The following is a 23,595-nucleotide window of genomic DNA, read 5'->3' on the forward strand; positions in this document are numbered from 1 at the left end:
GAGTCAATGCTGTTTACCTGCTGTCATCTAACCTCATGGGGAGACTGCCAAGGCAAGCTGCAATAGGGGTTAGAGTCAAACCGGATATGATGTGGCCGTGTTACCAGACCGGAAGTGACGTATCGCTATTATGTGCGCGACAGCTTTTGTTTACATGCTGTCTAGGTAGTCATCGCGCACATAATAGCGATACGTCACTTCCGGTCTGGTAACAGGGTCACCAATAGAAAATCAATACGCCATCTCCCGATCTATTGATTTTGTCGAAGCAAGCATGAACACCCTGGACATATGGTGTCCGCCAGACAAGTATTCGTGCCCGGTGGACATAACCAGTTAAATCTCAGAAACAGGGTGCTCACTGGAGGTGCAGATTAGCTGGTTCATATAGCATAAAAAAATCTCCCCCAAACTCCCTCTCCCCTCCAGATAAATCTGAAAACTGCAAACGATATGTTGCAAGCCTCACTGGCAGCAGTCCGTTATTTTTTTCCTTTTTACAATGTGTGCTCAATACAAAAACAAACAAATAAATGAGTGAGTGATGACTATTTTAAAAGTGCTATTTTGCTGGAATTGTTTTTGGGGGCAATTTGACTTTTACAAACAGTAAGAGATATTGTGTATGCGTGTTTTCTTTCCTTCGTGAAAACAAAAGTATACAAATGGTGTATTGCATTGTATGTCTTTATTTATATGGCGCCATTAATGTACAAAGCGCTTCACAGTAGTAATACACGTGGTAATCAAATAAATAACAGATAATGTATTGCATTAACAACCTTCATGTGATATGTAGAAATAGTCAATATTATTTATTTAGCTACATCATGATTTGAAACTCTCTTTTATAGTAGCAATCCCCCTTCCCCAAACTTCAGGGACTTCCCGGTTCCCGGTAATATTCATGTTACATTTTTTGTAGTTTCTTTAAAAAAAAAACTACAAACATGGCCACCAGGGCGATATAATAGAAAGCCACATTAGTTTGGCTTTCTATTGTCGCCAGAGTTAGCCCTAACCCCGCGGCTATTTTATGTCCACTAGACAAGTATTCTTGCTGTTTTTATTTAAAATTTAGATTTAAAACCTGAATCTTCACAGCTGAGTATCTTGAGAACGGGGGTGTTCCCTGCAGCTGAAAATAATGTGGCTCAAAAGTATACAAATGGTGTATTGCATTGTATGTCTTTATTTATATGGCGCCATTAATGTACAAAGCGCTTCACAGTAGTAATACACGTGGTAATCAAATAAATAACAGATAATGTATTGCATTAACAACCTTCATGTGATATGTAGAAATAGTCAATATTATTTATTTAGCTACATCATGATTTGAAACTCTCTTTTATAGTAGCAATCCCCCTTCCCCAAACTTCAGGGACTTCCCGGTTCCCGGTAATATTCATGTTACATTTTTTGTAGTTTCTTTAAAAAAAAAACTACAAACATGGCCACCAGGGCGATATAATAGAAAGCCACATTAGTTTGGCTTTCTATTGTCGCCAGAGTTAGCCCTAACCCCGCGGCTATTTTATGTCCACTAGACAAGTATTCTTGCTGTTTTTATTTAAAATTTAGATTTAAAACCTGAATCTTCACAGCTGAGTATCTTGAGAACGGGGGTGTTCCCTGCAGCTGAAAATAATGTGGCTCAGTTCTGGAGGACCCTCTGGTTCCAACCATGTTAAATAAAACAAGCACTCGGGATGGCCACTTTGTATATAATAATCAATTGAACAATGTGAGACACTGCAATGGAATACTGCCACCTAGTGGTAAAGGTACCTAATTCTCTGGAAATGTTTAAGGCAGATTTTTTTATTTTCGACATACAGTACTGTAAATAGAATTTACTGTAGTGGCAGAATCAGAATGTTTTCCCCCAAGTAAGTTCCTAAGACTCTGTTGGATCTGAACTTGGCTGGGCAAAAGGCAACCAAATGGTCTAGCAGTGTGAGATCAAAGTTCTTTATTTTGTAAGAGTAGGATAATACACGGGTGAGCAAACTTTTTATGCCGAGCCCCCCTTTTCATCCATGAAATTTCTCGGCCCCTCCCCCCCCCTTCCTGATGTAATCAATCACATGAAAAAAAAAACCTTTATTAAACGGTATACAATGTAAATACAGATATGTCTAAATACTTACATATTTCAAAAGCTTGCGCTTGCAAAATTAGGCTGCGTCCACGCTGCCGCTGAGAGCGGTGACATCACCAACTCTCCAAGCATGAGCACAGGGGGTCCTGCATAATTTTGCAAGAACGAGTGGGGGGGCATGAATCAGGGCTATTTCTCTGTGTGTGGCTGTGTGTGTGTGTGTGTGTGCATTGACTGCTGCTGAGCGCGCTTCAAAGTTAATTTTGTTTGTCTCCCCAAGCGCCAAGCTTGGGAGAGCATACCGTGCACAACGGCAATACTTTAGGGGGGACACCTCTTTGCTACCTCCCTTCCCTCTCTCCCCTCCACCCTTTTTTTGCTGTTCAGGACGTACTGACAGGCGCATGCGTGAGCTGCCATTTGCCTATTGGGCGTATGTCCTTAATCGCGAGTGTACTTAAAGTGAGTGTACTTAAACCGGGGAATGCCTGTATTCTCTTCCAGGTGTATATAGTTTATTGAAGCATTTGCTCTTAAAAATGGAAATAAACATTGGTGTGTATTTCTGTCCAATGAACCCTAGTTTCTCCTTAGGTTACTGAACAGGGAGGTTCCAGGCGGTTCCCCTCTCCCCCCGCCTTGTACCCACATGTAACGTACAAATAAAGACAGGAAACGGGAGCTGGAGGTAAAATGGCCGCGGCTATTTATTTATACAGAAAACCTAATGGGGTAAATGCACTCCCTGCCAGAGTGTGCTCCTTTGACAGGAGGGGGAGGGGACGGTCAGCCGGCCCTCGAACCGCTGACCTCGTGTCCCCTACGCGAGCGGGCTCTCGAGGTCATGGATAACTGACCTTGCCCACTCGTACTCCCCCCGGGCTCAAACGGCCCAGCTCCCAGTCTGGCAAGAACAAGCACCTACCCCCCAAGAGCCGCCACCGACGGGCCTATTTAACCCCCCTTAAACTAGGCCCGTACCGCCAACCCTCCATACCCTCTCAAAGCCCTCCCGAAAACTCAAATAAGTCTATCCCGCCTGGCATGCCTAACCGCGGGACCCGTGCTCCTCTATTGGCCTGGCCTCTTTTTTTTTTTTTTTTTTTTTTTTTGCACAATCCCTCACCCGGTCCCGGACATACCCACCTCCGGAGCCGCAGGCCGCCTTTGCCCAGTGCTATCTGGGATTTCGCCTTTTTTACTGTTGCAGGCTTCTTACCCGCCCTCAGTGACCCCTAGGGAATCGACCCTGACAGTGGACTGGGCCACGCCTCTTCCCTTGCTCGCTCTGTGTCGCCCACTGCAAGCCTTGACGCATCTCCTCGATACTGCCCTAAACACGACTCCTTACCATTACCCGATACGCCATATGCCGTACCTTCCACGGCGTGTCGCCATCAACCGCCTGCCGGGGCTGTTCCACCATCTGTGCAGTGCGTGATGCTGCCGGGTGGGTCAGCTACCGCGCCCCTGACCCCGGCCGTGGCTGAAGAATTGAAAGACACCGGGGTCCGGCTGATGGCACTGGAATGGGATTCGCGGTGCCAGTGACCCCGGCCGTGGCCATCTGTGGCTTCCCGTGAGGAAGAGACCTGGGCTGCGACTTGGTTCGCCCTTCACCCGATGCCGGCTCCACGTAGTCGAACCATGCTGGGTTCTCTGCTCTACGAAACACATTGGCACCAACCGCGGTTGCGGTTGGCCGTCTTTGTCTCCTTGGCCCTGCCGACGAAATCCTGACAGTGACACCGCCCGCGTCAGCAACGGGCGGCCGTGTGGCGTGCCGTGACTCCCTGTTCTGCGTCACGGTGGCTGGAAGTCGCCGCCCCTCCTTGGCGGGCCGACCTGCGCGCCGATCCGCCGTGTCCTGCGTCCCAGCGGTTGAAGTCCTCCCCACCATCGCTGAGGCCTGACCAGGCCGCTGTGACGCCCTGCCTCACGGTACCGTGACCGAGGGCTGCCGCCCTGCGTGCGGTTGCTGAACTTCGCCTGCCGCCTTGCACTGCAGCACCCTCCGCGCTCCCTTCCTGTGGAGCGCGGCTTCTCTGCCTGCCGCCTGTCTAGCGCGCAATGCTGCCTGAGGACTGTCGACTTTCGCCTGACGCGTTGTGCTGCAGCGCCCTCCGCTGTTACGCCCTGCCTCACGGTACCGTGACCGAGGGCTGCTGCCCTGCGTGCGGTTGCTGAACTTCGCCTGCCGCCTTGCACTGCAGCACCCTCCGCGCTCCCTTCCTGTGGAGCGCGGCTTCTCTGCATGCCGCCTGTCTAGCGCGCAATGCTGCCTGAGGACTGTCGCCTGACGCGTTGTGCTGCAGCGCCCTCTGCTTCCCCTTCCCGCGGGGAGCAGCCTTAGTGCCACGTGCTGGTTTCGCAGAAAACAACGCCTGCAGCCACCGATCCAACCATGCCTCATCATGGTTTTCCGCCTCGACTTGAAGAAGGCAGAACTGCTCTGCCATTGATGCCATGCAGCCCGCTTCCCGTATGATTTTCCAAAATTTTCGCGCGACGGGGCACCGGCCCGTCCCTACCCGGCCCTGCTTGCACGGGTCGGGACTATTGCCTGCCCCAGGATTAGCAACCCAGGGCCTCACGCGCTGTGACCGCGTGCCTCCGCCAGCCCCTCTCCCCGCACAGCAAACCGTGTGCCCATACACACCCGCGCGCACCCATATACATCCACGCGCACCCATATAAACCCGCGCGCACCTGCGTGTGCCCTACTCTGTGAAGTGTGCTTGCTGAGACTATTTAAATTGCGCGCTAGGCTAGGGCAACTATGCCAACCACGAGAGCCGCCATAAATCCAAGAGGGGAAAACAAAGATCACCGCTGAAATAAGCCATGCAACCAGCATTCGATCGCCGTCCTGCTCCGTGCTCGGAGATCACACCTTTGCAGTTCTGCTCGGGCCTTCGCTAGCAAGAACATTCAAGCGCACACTTAAACCGGCCACCCCCACCACCATACCTGGCCAAGGGACTATAACGTAGGTGCACCAACGCAGGCTGCCCAGTTCCCCCTTAGGAACATAATTGCCTGACGAGGCGAATAAGGTAGGTTTGCCAGTCCTCATCGGTATGGCTTCCACCAATTAGCCACCAAATGGGGGTGGGGGGGTCACCTTTCCCATATCATGGGTAATGTCTTTGATTGATTCAAAGTGTCTTCATGTGTGTACCCAGTCCTGTGAGACACCAGCACCTCACACCATCTGTGCTGTTTACCTTGCTCTCAAGGCAGCACCACACCTCAGTCAACTGAAGCCGCTCAACCAGCACCTTAACGCAATAGCAGAATCTACCATCAAAACCCCATCCACTATTAGACGGCTTGAATATCAAAACGGTCACCTTAACCGAACTCCTGAAGAACTATTCGAGGAAATGCAGTGCAAATTGCTGCTAAACAAATTTTAAAGAGTATGCCCCCGGCTGGACAGAGGTAGACAAGATCACTCAAAACAATAAACGTTCCTCTACCCTGCATTCAAACCAGTTCGCCACCAACACGTGGCACGACTATAATCGTACCTGTCCCCCTTGCCCCTACCGCGCCATGCAGCTCCCTTATTCGTTATTATAACCACGGTAACACGCCTCTACGTATGTCCATAAGCGCGCCCCCAAGTGTACCCATACGCGCGCCTCTCAGTGTGCCCATGCACACGCGCGACTCTCCGTGCGCCCATACGTGCGCGCTCATCGCCGTGTGCCCATATACACACGCGCGGGTCTCCGTGTGCCCATATACACACGCGCGCGCCTCTCCGTGTGCCCATGTACACTCGCGCGCATCTCCGTGTGCCCATGTACACACGCGCGCATCTCCGTGTGCCCATATACACACGTGCGCATCTCCGTGTGACCTTATACACGCGCGCTTCTCCGTGTGACCTTATACACACGCCCGCATCTCCGTGTGACCTTATACACACGCGAGCATCTCCGTGTGACCTTATACACACGCGAGCATCTCCGTGTGACCTTATACACACGCGAGCATCTCCGTGTGACCTTATACACACGCGCGCATCTCCATGTGACCTTACACCCGCGCGCGCCTCTCCGTGTGACCTTATACACACGCGCGCTTCCCCGTGTGACCTTATACGCACACACGCGCATCTCCGAGTGCCCATATACACCCGCGTGCGCATCTCCGCGTGCCCACATACACACACGCGCGCATCTCCGTGTGCCCATATACACACGCGCACATACACCCGCGTGCGCATCTCCGTGTGCCCATATACACACGCGCACATCTACGTGTGCCCCTATACACACGCGCGCCCATACACCCACACATCTCCATGTGACCTTACACCCGCGCGCGCCTCTCCGTGTGCCCATGTACACACGCGCACATCTCCGTGTGCCCATATACACACGCGTGCATCTCCGTGTAACCTTATACACGCGCGCTTCTCCGTGTGACCTTATACACACGCCCGCATCTCCGTGTGACCTTATACACACGGGCGCATCTCCGTGTGACCTTATACACACGCGCGCATCGCTGTGTGACCTTATACACACGCGAGCATCTCCGTGTGACCTTATACACACGCGCGCCTCTCTGTGTGACCTTATACACAAGCGCGCTTCCCCGTGTGACCTTATAAGCACACACGCGCATCTCCGAGTGCCCATATACACCCGCGTGCGCATCTCCGCGTGCCCATATACACACGCGCACATCTACGTGTGCCCCTATACACACGCGCGCCCATACACCCACACATCTCCATGTGACCTTACACCCGCGCGCCTCTCCGTGTGACCTTATACACACGCGCGCATCCCCGTGTGACCTTATACGCACACACGCGCATCTCCGAGTGCCCATATACACCCGCGTGCGCATCTCCGTGTGCCCATATACAAACACGCGCGCATTTCCGTGTGCCCATATACAAACACGCGCGCATTTCCGTGTGCCCATATACACACGCGCGCATCTCCGTGTGCCCATATACACACGCGCACATCTACATGTGCCCCTATACACCCACGCGCGCATCTACGTGCCCATACACGCGCGCCCATATGCACCCATCTCCGTGTGCCCATACGCCCTCGCACACATCCACATGTGCCCATACACACCCGCACACCCACGTGTGCCCATCCACTTCCAAGTGTGCCCCTACACGTCCACGTGTGCCCCTACACGTCCATGTGAACACGTCCACGCGTGCCCATACACGCACATGCGTGCCCATACATGCACACGTGTGCCCATACACACACGTCTACGCGTGCCCCCCCATACCCATCTATGTGTGCCTCTACACCAGCTTACACATCTACGTGCATTTATTTAGTTATAAAATATCTTACCAGGAAGTAATACCTTGAGAGTTACCTCTCGTTTTCAAGTATGTCCTACACACGTATACACCCAACTGTGACTACATACATTCATCCCCATGTGCCTACCCATATGTCCATCTACCCGTGCCCACGCACCTATCCACCCACACATGCGCCCACCCACATGAATTAATTGGGGAATCCAGATAAAAGTAACCATGCATAAATGCGTAACATTGTGATTCCCATTCACAAGTAATTATCTAATATTCACTAGGAGTATATTTATATAGCTTATAATGTCCCAAGATAAAGAGCTCTATTGACACCATATAACTCCCAATGCAGCATATTCTGAGTATGAGACCATAAGAGGGGGGGGAGGCACCCTGCAACATGCCGCAGGGGCAGGCTCCCCCGCCAACCAGAGTCCGCTCCCCCATATGGGAAGCTTTTGCCAGCCTATCTGCCCCGTCCCCCCGCGCGGGCGGGCAACTGCCGCCGGGAGCAGAGTCAGGCACCCACTTGCCCATGCCCCGAGCGCATCAGCGTATGTCCCCCGCACCTAAACTTGAACTGCGGGAGCAGACCGAAGCACCAACCTTGGTCGCCCTCCACCCTCGCACTTACCGGGCCGGGGCCGCAACCACTAAGAGCGGCTGCCCTAGCATATACATATATCCACCTACGTATACATGCCTATATACACATACATATATACATACATATATCCATGCGTAACCGCACAAACACCTATGTCTGTCTGCGCATCCTAACAAACTGTATATACATATCTATATATATCTATATATATCCACCGACGCATACACCTATTTATACATACCCATATACATACGTATATACCTATCTACATACAAACCCACATACCTGCCATATATACACACCCCTACCACACATATATACACACCCCTACCACACACATATATACATATATACCCACCCATATACCCATACAACGTTATTTATTTATTATAGATTTTCCACGGCCGGCCCCCCCTGTACAGCCCACCTCACGCATACATTTTAACGACCCCACAGGTGTGGGGGGGGCGCGGGAGCAGCCGCCTCTCCAGCCGCATGCCTGACCGGTCCACCCCAACCCCCCTGCCCCGAGACCACTAACGAAAAAAGGGGGGGGGAGGGGTAGGAGGGGCCTCTGCCCGCGCTACACTCCCCATCGGGAGACGGAAGGCCTGCACCACGTGGGACTGCGCCCCAGCCCCCGAGCGGGCCACGAGCAGCCGCATGGGGCACACGCGGCGAATTTCCGCGCGGGCTGCATGCCTCGGCCGGATACCCCCCCCTCCCCGCCGGGGTGCCCCTACCGATGGCAGCCACCGCGGGGCTATGCGGATGGAGGAAGCACCCGCCCGCACAACGCTGCGGGAGCAGGTAGCCCCCACCCCCAGGGAAAGAAGCGGGAAAAACCCCGTCAGGCCCCTTCTGCCCGTCAGACCCCCTCTGTCCCGAGACCACCACTCCCCGCCTGCAGCTGCCGCGGCACAGGCCTAAATCCGACCCCCCCAGCTCCATGCTGCGCGCCGCAGATGGAGGATGGGGACGGGCCGCTACACTAAGGGGTCCCTCTCCTCCCTGCATCCCGCCTCCCCCCTCACCGCCGATTCAAAAATCGCGGCTATACAGGAGGGGGGAGTGCCCAGGATTGACCCCCCCTTTCGGGGCCTTACCTTAATTTAACCTGCAGGGAGGAGAGGGACGTCCAAATCGTCTGGCGGGCAGCCAAAGAGGACGTGCTGCCCGCCAGCCTGGCCTTAAGTAGGCCTTCCGGGAACTCCTCCCCTGTGCTGGGGAGGGAGATGTGGGGGCGGGCCAGCGAGGGGAAGGCCGGACCCCCCCGGTCATGAAGCCCCCCCGCCTATGGCTAGGGGGGGCCGCTCTCTAGCCAAGCAATATTTTTTGCAGTTTTACTTTATATTTCCTCCCTTTTTGAAGTGCAGCAGGGGCTGAATGAACAGGGGCTCAACACTGGTTGAGCATAACCAAATAAAAGCACACTGCAGACAGATCGATGACAAATACCAAAACTTGTTTTATATTTCTTTAAATATATCTGTTGTTCAGAAAATACGTAAAATGTATTAGTTTATTACCAGCACTACTACGTGTAATTCCCTGAGAATGATGTATTGCAGGCTGAGTAACTCGATGATTTACTATTTACTAGCTATGTGCCTATATTTTTCCACATATGAAGAACACCCAGGTTCGGCCACAGCTTTCCCAGGGCCCAGGAATAGTTTCCGCCTGGGCCCCCCTGTTGGTGGCACTGCAAGTCTCCCCCTCCCCTCTTTCTTAAACTCCTCACCCTACTCTGTCTCCCCCTCTTCTTCCTCCTCCTCCCCTCTCCCCTATACCTTCATGTTGGGATATAATAAAATGATAAAGAATACAGTCTGAAGATGTTCTTTGATTCTGGAATCATACTTTTTAGATGTTTTACCTTATAATGTACAAAACTTAACATGCACTGTTGAAGGTGTTCTTAACAAGATATACTGCAGTTGTTCGTGGTCAAATAGATACTATGGTGGTATAGTACTCTATAGATGCATATGAACTAGTATTTTGAGCACTGTATAACTTTTGTGGTTCTGTTATAATCACAACTACCGCGTTGGCTCAGGGGCTTACAACAATTTTGGCCAAAAATGTCAAACTAAAAGACCATTTTACTTATTAGATATTCATACATATATATTTAGGCACTGTACCGTGTATGAGTCTCACTGGATGTGCTAAAAACTGAGCTTTGTCTGTGTTTTATGTTGTGTCTCTGGTTTTAAAATAATCACAACTACCACCTTGTTTCTTGGATTGGTGAAAGGGAGTCTTAATGGAGGAAACTTTCTGGAAAGAGTTCCCGCTTTTATAATATTGTTAATATTCTAACTACTAGAAATGGTGACATTGTGTGATAGTAGCGGATATTGTTTTGTTTATAGATGTTGCAAGTTGTAGACTTAGAAGAAAAATAAACCCAAATTGTAGCACGCTGTCCCCCTGCTGGATGATTGGTGGAGAAATTAAAATAAGTTTATTGGAACCATGGATAAAATAAAGGGCGTTAAAAAGCAATTAAATGACGCACTGTGAATCCGGTTGGAGTGGGTGAACTCCGGATTGAAAACAATGCCGGTTAGGGTATATGAATATATAACCACTATCCTAGGTAAGACCCTGTCTGAAGGAAATACCGCACAAAGAGAGGGGGGGGGAGGGTGGCAATCAATAAACCACCATGACTGGAGTGCCCACAGCTGAAAGGAGTAAAAATGGTATGTAATGAATCCGCACTATGTACACTGTCAAGTCAATGGACCACCTGAGTGATAAAGTGGTAAGTTGACAGCATTGAACGTGTGGGCAAAGATCTAGGATACACATCAGTGTTTACACCTGTAGTGTAGAATAATGAATGACAGCAGGGTACCTTGGCGCAATGAACTAGTACATATGATATATACACTTGAGTAAGGCACAACTGTAAATGCAGTATCTAGTGTGAGCAGGGATCCTGATTGGTAGATCGATGCAGATACTGTTGACACCAATTTGTGAGCAGAGATCGAATGGATTGATCAATGCTAACACATGTGAAGACTAGACAAAGCACAATAGTATATGCAGTATGAAGTACGTTTGTGCAGCGATCTTAAATTTGAGATTGGTGCAAACACTATAATCTTAATTAGTATCAGCTGTTTGGGATAATAAGTAGCACTGTTGCGATTCAATGTGCGAACAGGGGAGACCGCAACTAAGTAAGGCACAATTGTAAACGCAGTATCTAGTGCATGTGAGCAGGGATCCTGATTAGTAGATTGATGCAGAAACTGATGAAACCAACGTGTTAGGCAGAGATCTATGGATTGATCAATTCTGACACATAAAACAAAAAAGTAAATCAAGGCGCTAATTGGTGTGAGGAAAATAATAATACAAGTGTAGCCAGGTCCCCCTCTGCATTTGCTGCCCCTCCCCCCCCCCCCTCTCTGGGTACTCACCGCGGTGGTTAGGAGGTTAGCCGCTGCTCGTGGAGAGGTGTGGGAGTGTGAGATAGCATAGCGCGCCATTCTCAAGGACTGCAGGTTGCTAGGGAAGCGTGCGGTAGTGTTGCTAGGGCTCCGGCGGGTCCCGGTGCAGGGCGCCGCCATAGCAGATTGCGCACACATGCGCAGTGGGAATTTCGGCGCAGAGGACCGGCAGTGAAGTTTGCGCATGCGCAGAACAAGCGTGCAAACGCTATCCTACCAGGGAAGGCTCTTGGAAGGGACTACAAGTCCCATCGGGAGCGGCCCCATGACACCAGAGAGCCAATAGGGCTGCAGGAGCTCTCTGCTTGCAGGAAATTGATACTTTTCACATGCTGAGCCACGCTAGTTAGTGCTGGACTGGGAGAGCTAGGGGAAGGAGGTGAGTGCAGGGGTCTGTGACCCACTGCAATAGGCCAGAAAACCCCCTAGGCCCCAGATAGGTCCTGAACTCTCCCAGCTTGTGGTGCATAGGGACTGGCCCTAAGTTAGGGACTATCCCATTAGTGTCAGTGATAGATAGGGACACAGCGGACGCTGCGCTCCCTGAACGGAGGCTTGGGCTCAGGCCTATACCCCATAGACAGAGACTATCTCCAGGGTGGGATCGCCCCTGGCAGACCCCGTGAGAGGAGACCCGGGATCAGAAAGAATCATCAAGCGACTGATCCTTTGCGAAGTTGTTTGCTGGCCCGAGTTTGCTGGCCTGTACGTGGTTATTGTATATGTGGGTCCTGCGTAGACAAGCTTCTATATCCCTAGAACCCTACACAGGTGGAGGTGCTGAACCCGAGAACGATCCAGAGGATTCACCCCAGGCTCTCACTGGTGGAGGCTCAGACCTCCTGTGAGCCTGACAGGTATAACGCTCCACACCTGGTAACATATAGGTTCCCCCTACATTCAATATATATATATATGCGATTGGGTGGGGTGGAATACCCGTTACATTTGGAGGTACTGCTGAGATTCTACCTGGGGTGCCCTGTGGTTTTTTGTCCAATTTAACCACCATCATGTCTGTGCCGTCGAAGCAAGACGTCCTTGACTGGGCGCGTGGTTGCAGTGGCGGGAGTATCCAATGATACGGCCTGTTACACCGTATGCACCCAAGTAAGGGACTGCCCGGGACTGGCCACTGCCCGGCTGATAGACTTGAAACTGGAGGTTGGTGGCCGGAAAACCACCTACCTTATGGCCACTGAATATGACATATGCTCAGAGACTGTTCCTCATGTATTGACCCTCCCCGAGCCCTCTGCAAAGGACTGTATCATGATCTATCCTGACACCCAGGCCCCTGACGACACGCCCGCACCTGCTGGACCAAGCGCGAGCCACTGGGCCACCAGTACTCCTCACGGGACTGGCCCCCCCAAGGTCTCCTTCACCCTGAGCGGTGTCAGGGAAGCCAGCAGCTGGGCGGGGAGTCCACCCTCCTCGCCCACTCCTTATAGACGGCCCGGCGGGCCCCCAAACACGCCTAGGGTAGAAGCTGGACCCAGTAGTGGCGACCTTTCCTTGCATCTGATCGCCTCCCAACTAGTAGAAGCTATCACCATCTCGACCCAAGCCCAGCACTATCGGAAACTAAAGGCTTTTTCTGGGATTCTGCCGATGCCTGCGGGGGAAGAAGGGATCGAGGCCTGGAGGGACCATACACTCCAAGCCATAGCGGAGTGGTCGTGCTCTGAAGCCAGCAAAAGACAGAGGCTGATCAAATGCCTCCGAGGTCCAGCCGCCCGGCTGGTAAGGACGCACCGAAACATGGAAGGAGAAGTTACTGCACAGGAACTAGTGGAAATGCTAATTCAGTCCTTTGCCCGAAAAGACGACGAGGATGAGCTAATGGCTCTGTTCAAAGCTCTTCGCCAAAAGGAAAGACAGGATTTATCTGCCTTTGTTTGTGATCTACAGCTGTCCCTTGGGACACTCCTGGACAAACATATCATTTCCGCGGCCGAAGCAGACCGACACCGACCCAAACAGTTACTCAAGGGGTCGTTACCTGATCACAACATAGCTATAATGATGCGGGCCGCCCCGACCGCTGTAGTACCCCCCAAGTACAGGGAATTAATGGAGTACATCAGAGAACATGAAGTGCAGCGACATTTCCACGAACCAAAAAAAACGAAAGCTACCATCAAGAGTGATCCCGTGGTTCCCGCTGCCCCGAAGGGTAAGAAATCTTCCACCCCAGAGGAGGAAGCGAATCACAAGCCTCCTGCCAGGGAAAGTCGTGTTCCTGAGAGGTCATCATCCGCGTACAAGGGCCGTCCTGAGCGCCGCGAAGTAGTTTGCTACAACTGCGGGAAGAAGGGCCACGTCTCTTACAACTGTCCGGAGAGGGAGGACTCTCCAGAGGAAAAACCGCCCGACAGAAGAAACCCAGCCCGGTCGATGGTATGCCAAGTACAAACTGCCGAGTCCGGCCCGGAAACCCCTTCGGAAGCCATCGATGTCCCTGCTGACGCCAGCCCCGGAGAGGACGCCTCCACCCGGGAAGCTCTTAGCCAAGTAGGTCCCGCGGCTATCGTACGGGTGTTACTGGAAGGGATCTATGCGTCGGCCCTACTGGACACGGGATTACAAGTGACCATCATATACCGCCCGTTCTATGACCAGCACCTCAGACACTGCCCCCTGAGAGCGGCCGATCATGTGAAAGTACGGGGGTTAAGCAATGAAGACTACCCCATCGATGGGATTGTAAGGGTTCAAATAGAAATACCCCAGCTGAACACCGGCAAGAGAAACCCCATGCATGTAGCAACCCTGGTATGTCCGGAGCTCCAAGACCAGTGCAAGTATCCGATCATCTTGGGCACCAACGCTGATATAGTACAAGCGGTGATCCGAGCGTACCTGAAAGAGACTAACGAATTGCCGCTAGCCACCTCTCTCCTAGATCCAGTCCTACGAGAAGAGTGCCAACGGGTATATGCCCTGGAGCGTCACGGGGATCTCTACAACCGTCAACACGGACTGACGACCATATTACCCGGGGGAGTGCAAAGAATGGCCGTCTGGTGTTGTTATCCCAAACGAGATGAGAGCGATCAGCTGTTCTCTCTGGAAAGTACGCCTGACGAAGAAGAAGTTCAGAGAGGGTATAGGGTAATACCCGAAGTGAGGGAGTGGACGGCTAAGATCCCTCTACGAACCCACGTGTATGTGCAGAATCTCTCCCCCTTCCCGATGGAATTTGATGCCGACCAGAAGTTGGGTTGCATATATCCGGTCAGCGCTGTAGAAAACACGCCTCAGGTGAAGGTGGTGGTCGTGGATGAGCGGTTAGTCGATCTGGACTTCAACTTCGGTGAGTCAACGCTGTCCACCAAGTGGAAAGAACGGCTGACAACCCAGTTGAATCAACGACGACATGTGTTCTCCACGAGTGAGATGGATGTGGGGTGCAGTCGCAGTGCCCAACATACCATTCGACTGAGTGATGCCACTCCGTTCCGGGAACGCTCTCGTCGCATCACCCCGCGGGATGTGGACGATGTGAGGAACGTCATACAAGACATGGAAACCGCTGGGATTTTGACGGAGTCTCGGGGGCCCTACGCGTCACTCATAGTGGTGGTGCGGAAAAAGAACGGGTCCGTACGACTGTATGTCGACTATCGAACTCTGAACAATCGTACGATACCGGATCAGTACAACCTTCCGCGGATTGAAAAGATCTTGAATGCTCTGAATGGAAGCCAATGGTAGAAGCTGGACCCAGTAGTGGCGACCTTTCCTTGCATCTGATCGCCTCCCAACTAGTAGAAGCTGTCACCATCTCGACCCAAGCCCAGCACTATCGGAAACTAAAGGCTTTTTCTGGGATTCTGCCGATGCCTGCGGGGGGAAAAAGGGATCGAGGCCTGGAGGGACAATACACTCCAAGCCATAGCGGAGTGGTCGTGCTCTGAAGCCAGCAAAAGACAGAGGCTGATCGAATGCCTCTGAGGTCCAGCCGCCCGGCTGGTAAGGACACACCGAAACATGGAAGGAGAAGTTACTGCACAGGAACTAGTGGAAATGCTAATTCAGTCTTTTGCCCGAAAAGATGACGAGGATGAGCTAATGGCTCTGTTCAAAGCTCTTCGCCAAAAGGAAAGACAGGATTTATCTGCCTTTGTTTGTGATCTACAGCTGTTCCTGGGGACACTCCTGGACAAACATATCATTTCCGCGGCCGAAGCGGACCGACACCGACTCAAACAGTTACTCAAGGGGTCGTTACCTGATCACAACATAGCTATAATGATGCGGGCCGCCCCGACTGCTGTAGTACCTCCCAAGTACAGGGAATTAATGGAGTACATCAGAGAACATGAAGTGCAGCGACATTTCCATGAACCAAAGAAACCCAAAGCTACCATCAAGAGTGATCCCGTGGTTCCCGCTGCCCCGAAGGGTAAGAAATCTTCCACCCCAGAGGAGGAAGCGACTCATAAGCCGTCTGCCAGGGAAAGTCGTGTTCCTGAGAGGTCATCATCCGCGTACAAGGGCCGTCCTGAGCGCCGCGAAGTAGTTTGCTACAACTGCGGGAAGAAGGGCCACGTCTCTTACAACTGTCCGGAGAGGGAGGACTCTCCAGAGGAAAAATCGCCCGACAGAAGAAACCCAGCCCGGTCGATGGTATGCCGAGTACAAACTGCCGAGTCCGGCCCGGAAACCCCTTCGGAAGCCATCGATGTCCCTGCTGACGCCAGCCCCGGAGAGGACGCCTCCACCCGGGAAGCTCTTAGCCAAGTAGGTCCCGCGGCTATCGTACGGGTGTTACTGGAAGGGATCTATGCGTCGGCCCTACTGGACACGGGATTACAAGTGACCATCATATACCGCCCGTTCTATGACCAGCACCTCAGACACTGCCCCCTGAGAGCGGCCGATCATGTGAAAGTACGGGGGTTAAGCAATGAAGACTACCCCATCGATGGGATTGTAAGGGTTCAAATAGAAATACCCCAGCTGAACACCGGCAAGAGACACCCCATGCATGTAGCAACCCTGGTATGTCCGGAGCTCCAAGACCAGTGCAAGTATCCGATCATCTTGGGCACCAACGCTGATATAGTACAAGCGGTGATCCGAGCGTACCTGAAAGAGACTAACGAATTGCCGCTAGCCACCTCTCTCCTAGATCCAGTCCTACGGGAAGAGTGCCAACGGGTATATGCCCTGGAGCGTCACGGGGATCTCTACAACCGTCAACACGGACTGACGACCATATTACCCGGGGGAGTGCAAAGAATGGCCGTCTGGTGTTGTTATCCCAAACGAGATGAGAGCGATCAGCTGTTCTCTCTGGAAAGTACGCCTGACGAAGAAGAAGTTCAGAGAGGGTATAGGGTAATACCCGAAGTGAGGGAGTGGACGGCTAAGATCCCTCTACGAACCCACGTGTATGTGCAGAATCTCTCCCCCTTCCTGATGGAATTTGATGCCGACCAGAAGTTGGGTTGCATATATCCGGTCAGCACTGTAGAAAACACGCCTCAGGTGAAGGTGGTGGTTGTGGATGAGCGGTTAGTCGATCTGGACTTCAACTTCGGTGAGTCAACGCTGTCCACCAAGTGGAAAGAACGGCTGACAACCCAGTTGAATCAACGACGACATGTGTTCTCCACGAGTGAGATGGATGTGGGGTGCAGTCGCAGTGCCCAACATACCATTCGACTGAGTGATGCCACTCCGTTCCGGGAACGCTCTCGTCGCATCACCCCGCGGGATGTGGACGATGTGAGGAACGTCATACAAGACATGGAAACCGCTGGGATTTTGACGGAGTCTCGGGGGCCCTACTTGTCACCCATAGTGGTGGTGCGGAAAAAGAACGGGTCCGTACGACTGTGTGTCGACTATCGAACTCTGAACAATCGTACGATACCGGATCAGTACAACCTTCCGCGCATTGAAGAGATCCTGAATGCTCTGAATGGAAGCCAATGGTTCAGCGTGCTCGATCTACGATCTGGGTACTATCAGGTACCTATGAATGCCGAGGATCAGGAGAAGACAGTTTTCGTCTGCCCCCTTGGATTCTATCAATTTACACGTATGCCCCAAGGTATATGTGGGGCTCCTGCTACCTTCCAGCGACTGATGGAGAAAACTATCGGGGACATGAGCCCTCGGGAGTGTCTTGTATACCTGGATGACATCATTGTCTTCGGAAGAACTCTAGAAGAGCACGAAGAGAGGTTGCTTAAAGTGATAGACCGTCTGGGGAATGAAGGATTGAAATTGTCCCTAGACAAGTGCCGGTTTTGCCATACCTCAGTGACCTACGTGGGACACATCGTGTCCGCCCAACGGATCGCCACCGACCCCGCCAAAGTAGAAGCAGTCGTGAACTGGCCTCGTCCCGAGAATGTCACGGAGCTGCGATCCTTCCTGGGATTCTGTGGGTACTACCGTCGTTTCATGGAAGGGTACTCTAGTAGAGCGAAACCCCTGAACAATCTGTTGAAGATATACCCCGACGAAACCGGGAGGAAGGCTGTATCAGCTCGCCAACCGTTTGGTGACAAATGGACATCTGAGTGTGAACAGGCCTTCTCGAAATTGAAGAAATGTCTGACCGAAGCGCCGGTGCTTGCGTATGCTGATCCCGAACAACCATACGTTCTGCATGTGGATGTCAGTCTCAATGGACTGGGTGCCGTCCTGCACCAGAAGCACCCCGAGGGCCTTCGGCCTGTCGCCTACATCAGTCGCAGTCTGACCCCCAGTGAACAGAGGTACCCCGTCCACAAGTTGGAGTTTCTGGCCCTCAAGTGGGCGATCACCGAGAAGCTCCACGACTACCTGTACAGAGTGACGTTTGAGGTAAGGACGGATAACAATCCCCTCACGTACATCAATACGTCGGCCAAATTAGATGCAGCAGGACACCGATGGCTGGCCGCTCTAAACAATTACAGCTTTGCCATGAAGTATAAGCCGGGACCATTGAATGTCGGGGCTGACGCACTCTCCCGACGGCCACCCCAGATGATGAGGAATGGGAACAACTCCCAGGACCCGGAGTGTGAGCTATGTATAGCACTGCCACCATCGTCAACGACCAAGTGGCCTTCTCAGAATTACGAGTGGCAGATTCATTGGGATGCCAGTCGCAGGCTGTCCCAGCCGCTTACTGCGGCCCAAAAGGGATGAACATAACGCACGACAAGGTGCTACGGTGGAAAGATCTGGTAGACTATCAAATACGAGATCCTGTCGTCAGTATCATTAGGCAAGCCGTTGAAAAGAAGAATCCAGCCCTTCTGAAGCGTGCTCCCAATGACTTAGTGGCCTTGCTCATGCGGGAAGTGGACAAATTCGAAATAGACAATTGTTTACTCTATTGGGTGGTGCAATACCACAACCACCCGGATAGGCGACAACTAGTCCTCCCAAAGAACTTGCAATACATGGTGTTGAAGTCCCTACATGATGAGCATGGACATCTCGGAATAGAGAAGACTTTTGGGTTGGTCAGAAACCGGTTTTTCTGGCCCAAGATGCGAGAGGCCATTGAACGCCACTGCCGCCGTTGTACTAGGTGTATACAGCGCAAAACTCTGCCCACCAGAGCAGCCCCTATGGGCCATCTGAAGAGTTCTGGTCCCATGGACCTTGTGTGTATGGACTTTCAGTGCATTGAGCCCGATAGCCGGGGAATAGGCAACGTGCTGGTCATCATGGACCATTACACCCGGTACGCCCAGGCCTTCCCTATGAAAGATCAGAAAGCCCTCACAGTGGCAAAAATATTATGGGAGAAGTACTTTGTGCACTACAGTCTTCCCAATTGCCTTCACTCCGATCAAGGGTGGGACTTCGAGAGCACATTGATCAGAGAACTGCTCAAAATGCTGAACATTGCCAAATCACGAACGACCCCGTACCATCCGAAGGGAGATGTGTTGCCAGAGCGATTTAATCGGACCCTACTGGACATGCTCGGAACTCTACAGAGTGCCCAGAAGACTGAATGGAGTCGACATGTAGAGTCCTTGGTTCATGCGTATAACTGTACCCTTCCTCATGTTCGGGCGAGAGGCGAGGCTACCAGTAGATGTACGCCTTCGAGTATCAACGGATGGGATACACAACAATACCCATTTCAAATATGTGCAACGACTCAAAGACAGCTTGCAACAGGCGTACCAACAGGTGGAGAAATCCACCGCTAAGCTAAATGCTGACAATAAGAGGCGATACGACCATAAGGTCAAATATCGGGAACTTCGTCCTGGAGATGCTGTGTTGCTTCGGAACTTGGGAGTCCCAGGAAAACACAAATTGGCCGACCGATGGAGAGACGGTGTATATGAGATAGAATCCCAGATGCCTGGCCTCCCGGTATATCGCATTAAAGACACCGATGGCCAGGTAAAGGTATTGCACCGTAACCATCTTCTCCCCATTCCACAAGTGGAAGATGAGGACGCCGAAATACTGGCCACACCGCTCAACGGTGAGTCAGACTCATCAGAGGAGGGTCAAGAAACTGTAGATAACGAGACCCACTCTGAAACTCTTGAAGACCCTATGGAGGGACCCTCTCAAAGGGACTACTCCACAGAAGGGGCACCTCCCGGAGGAGCCACGGGTAAAGGGCCTCGTAGGACAACGCCTACTAAGGTGGCACCAACAGGCCAGCCTTTGGATCCACAGAGCCCGTGCTTTGTGCCTGACAGAGACTGTTCAGAGACATTTCTCCCCTCAAGGGAAGAGGCTGAGCCTCAGGACTGTGTTTATTACTCCCCAGAGGGAGTTGCGGAAGAACAGCTTCGCCGGAGCCAAAGAGTAAGGTAACCTTCAAATCGGGAAACCTATGACCAAATTGGGGCACCCCATTATGAGGCTCAGCAGTGGCCTCGCGGCAGAGTACAGTCTGTCATTGTGATGTTCACTGAAATGTGTAATCTGATCTAGAGTTAGTTGAGATCGTATGTGGTTGTTGCATTTTTATTATATAACGTTGTTGTGCCATTTTCATTATATAACTACTGTATATAGTTATGCACGTTGTGTCCCAAGTGAGGACGTTGGGGTTTTTTACCAGGGGGAGGATGTAGCCAGGTCCCCCTCTGCATTTGCTGCCCCCCCCCCCTCTGGGCACTCACCGTGGTGGTTAGGAGGTTATCCGCTGCTCGTGGAGAGGGGTGGGAGCGTGAGATAGCATAGTGCGCCGTTCTCAAGGACTGCAGGTTGCCAGGGAAGCGTGCGGTAGTGTTGCTAGGGCTCCGGCGGGTCCCGGTGCAGGGCGCCGCCATAGCAGATTGCGCACGCATGCGTAGTGGGAATTTCGGCGCAGAGGACCGGCAGTGAAGTTCGCGCATGCGCAGAACAAGCGCGCGAACGCTATCCTACCAGGGAAGGCTCTTGGAAGGGACTACAAGTCCCATGAGCCTCGGGAGCGGCCCCATGACGCCAGAGAGCCAATAGGGCTGCAGGAGCTCCCTGCTTGCAGGGAATTGATACTTTTTGCGCGCTGAGCCACGCTAGTTAATGCTGGACCGGGAGAGCTAGGGGAAGGAGGTGAGTGCATGGGTCTGTGACCCACTGCAATAGGCCAGAAAACCCCCTAGGCCCCAGATAGGTCCTGAACTCTCCCAGCTTGTGGTGCATAGGGACTGGCCCTAAGTTAGGGACTATCCCATTAGTGTCAGTGATAGATAGGGACACAGCGGACGCTGCGCTCCCTGAACGGAGGCTTGGGCTCAGGCCTACACCCCATAGACAGAGACTATCTCCAGGGTGGGATCGCCCCTGGCGGACCCTGTGAGAGGAGAACCGGGATCAGAAAGAATCATCAAGCGACTGATCCTTTGCGAAGTTGTTTGCTGGCCCGAGTGCAGGAGCGCTCGGCAGGTACCTTCATAAGTGCACCAACCTATACCATTCTCACATTACCTATTCACATAGTGGCAGCGCTGACCACGGGACAAAAGGGGTTAGGTTGTGGACACGGTGTGGGGATACACGGTGGTGGGCGGGTATGCTCCTAGTGGAGTAAGAGACACTGAGAGGACTGAGTTACACAAATGGAAATACCCCCCTCGGGGGAAGTGTTTGTAGTGTACGTCATAAGAGTGTGTTATTGCCTGCATATATATTCTGCGTTACATCTACTGGTTATATATATCCCTGAGTACGTGATTATTGTATATGTGGGTCCTGCGTAGACAAGCTTCTATATCCCTAGAACCCTACACAGGTGGAGGCGCTGAACCCGAGAACGATCCAGAGGATTCACCCCAGGCTCTCACTGGCGGAGGCTCAGACCTCCTGTGAGCCTGACAGGTATAACGCACCACACCTGGTAACATATAGGTTCCCCCTACATTCAATATATATATATGCGATTGGGTGGGGTGGAATACCCGTTACACAAGTAATATGTAAAGCTGCCTAAGTGAGGTGGAGAATCTCACAACTCCACAAAAGTGACTTACAAAAGATGTAGACACTCAGGCGCATAAATGATGATTGTAAGTATTGTGGATAAACAGATGATACAATGATGTAATATAAAACAAAAATATATTTATTAAAATATACTAAAAGAAGCATAAAAGCTCCCAAAAATTGGAAGAAAAATTATGGAGACCTGGAATTTGATTAAGCTTAATCAACCCGCATCAGTGTGTGAAACTATAAAAAACACATATGTCCAAACCTTAAATCTGGTCTTATATATATGGACTTGTGATGCATCTCAAACTTACATAGTTACATAGTAGATGAGGTTGAAAAAAGACGTACATCCATCAAGTTTAACCTATGCTAAATTTAGACAACAGATACTTTATCCTATATCTATACTTACTTATTGATCCAGAGGAAGGCAAACAAAAGCCCCCATTAAGGGGAAAAATAAATTCCTTCCTGACTGGCAATCAAATTTTTCCCTGGATCAACATCCTTCCCATGTTTACTTATTTGGTATATCCCTGTGTACGTTTCCTTTCTAAAATGATGTCCAACCTTTTTTTGAACACATTTATTGTATCTGCCATCACAGTCTCCATGGGTAATGAATTCCACATTTTAGCTGCCCTTACTGTAAAGAACCCTTCCCTTTGTTGCTGGTGAAATCTCCTTTCCTCCAACCTAAAGGGATGCCCCCGAGTCATTTGTACTGCCCTTGGGATGAATGGTTCATTTGAAAGCTCCTTGTACTGTCCCCTAATATATTTGTATATTTGTATATAGTTATCATATCCCCCTTTTAGACGCCTCATTTCTAATGTAAATAAATCTAATTTAGCTAGCCTCTCCTCATAAGATAGATTGTCCATCCCCTTTATTAATTTGGTGGCTCTTCTCTGCCCTCTCTCTCTAGTTCCAGAATGTCTTTTCTAAGGAGTGGCGCCCCAAATTGTACTCCAAATTGTACTCCATACTCAAGGTGTGGTCTTACTAATGTTTTTTAAAGGGGCATAATTATGTTTACTTCCCTTCCATCCATTGCCTGTTTAATGCAAGATAAGATCTTGTTTGCCTTTGCAGCTACTGCATGACTTTGGGCACTATTGCTAAGCCTGCTGTCTACAAGCACTCCTAAATCCTTCTCCATCAAGGATTCCCCCAATTTATCCCCATTTAATGTGTAAGTCGCCAGTTTATTCTTGCATCCTAAATGCATAACCTTACATTTATCTGTATTAAACCTCATCATCAGCAAAGATGGAGACTTTGCTCTTGATGCCAACCTCAAGTTCATTAATAAACAAGTTAAAAAGCAGGGGTCCCAGTACCAATCCCTGAGGTACTCCACTCACAACTTCAGCCCAACCTGAAAAAGTTCCATTTATGACAAGCCTCTGTTCTCTATCCTTCAGCCAGTTTTCAATCCAGGTGCATACATTATTACTGAATCCAATTTGCTTTATTTTGTACACCAACCTCTTGTGTGGAACCGTATCAAAAGCTTTTGCAAAATCTAAGTAGACCACATCAACTGCATTACCCTGGTCTAAATTCCTACTTACCTCCTCAAAGAAACAAATAAGGTTAGTTTGGCATGAGCTATCCTTCATAAATCCATGCTGACTATTACTAATGATTTTGTTTTCCATTAGATATTCCTGAATATTATCCC

The sequence above is a fragment of the Ascaphus truei genome, chromosome 4 (assembly GCF_040206685.1).
Source record: "Ascaphus truei isolate aAscTru1 chromosome 4, aAscTru1.hap1, whole genome shotgun sequence".
Lineage (NCBI taxonomy): Eukaryota > Metazoa > Chordata > Amphibia > Anura > Ascaphidae > Ascaphus > Ascaphus truei.